At 39.9% G+C, this 286-nt stretch overlaps 1 long non-coding RNA gene across 1 annotated transcript in view; it reads right to left on the bottom strand.

The window, feature by feature from the left end:
- Positions 1 to 286, bottom strand: part of LOC107701878 (uncharacterized) — a 15,715-nt gene that overhangs the window by 14,976 nt on the left and 453 nt on the right. The window lies entirely within an intron of this gene.

Raw genomic sequence — 286 nt, 5'->3', positions numbered from 1 at the left:
CCTTAATTTTTATTGAAAATAAATGCCTTTACGATGTGATACGAGATTTGAAAAGGGAGAAAAAATAAGTTTGGCAAAAGGCGTGATCGAACCCGGGTTTTGCATTTGCGTTTGTAATTTGTTATTTTGTTTTAAGAATTGTGATTTGCTTTGCACTTCTCGACCACCTTAGTAATCAGCCTTTAGACCAGGGCTGCATAAACTCGGTCCTAGAGGGCCGGTGTCCTGAAGAGTTTAGCTCCAACCCCAATTAAACACACCTGAACCAGCTAATCAAGCTCTTACT

The sequence above is a fragment of the Sinocyclocheilus anshuiensis genome, unplaced genomic scaffold (genome assembly GCF_001515605.1).
Source record: "Sinocyclocheilus anshuiensis isolate Anshui unplaced genomic scaffold, SAMN03320099.WGS_v1.1 scaffold430, whole genome shotgun sequence".
Taxonomy (NCBI): Eukaryota; Metazoa; Chordata; class Actinopteri; order Cypriniformes; family Cyprinidae; genus Sinocyclocheilus; species Sinocyclocheilus anshuiensis.
The sequence above is the reverse complement of the archived record's forward strand: the minus strand, read 5'-3'. Positions and strand labels throughout refer to the sequence as shown.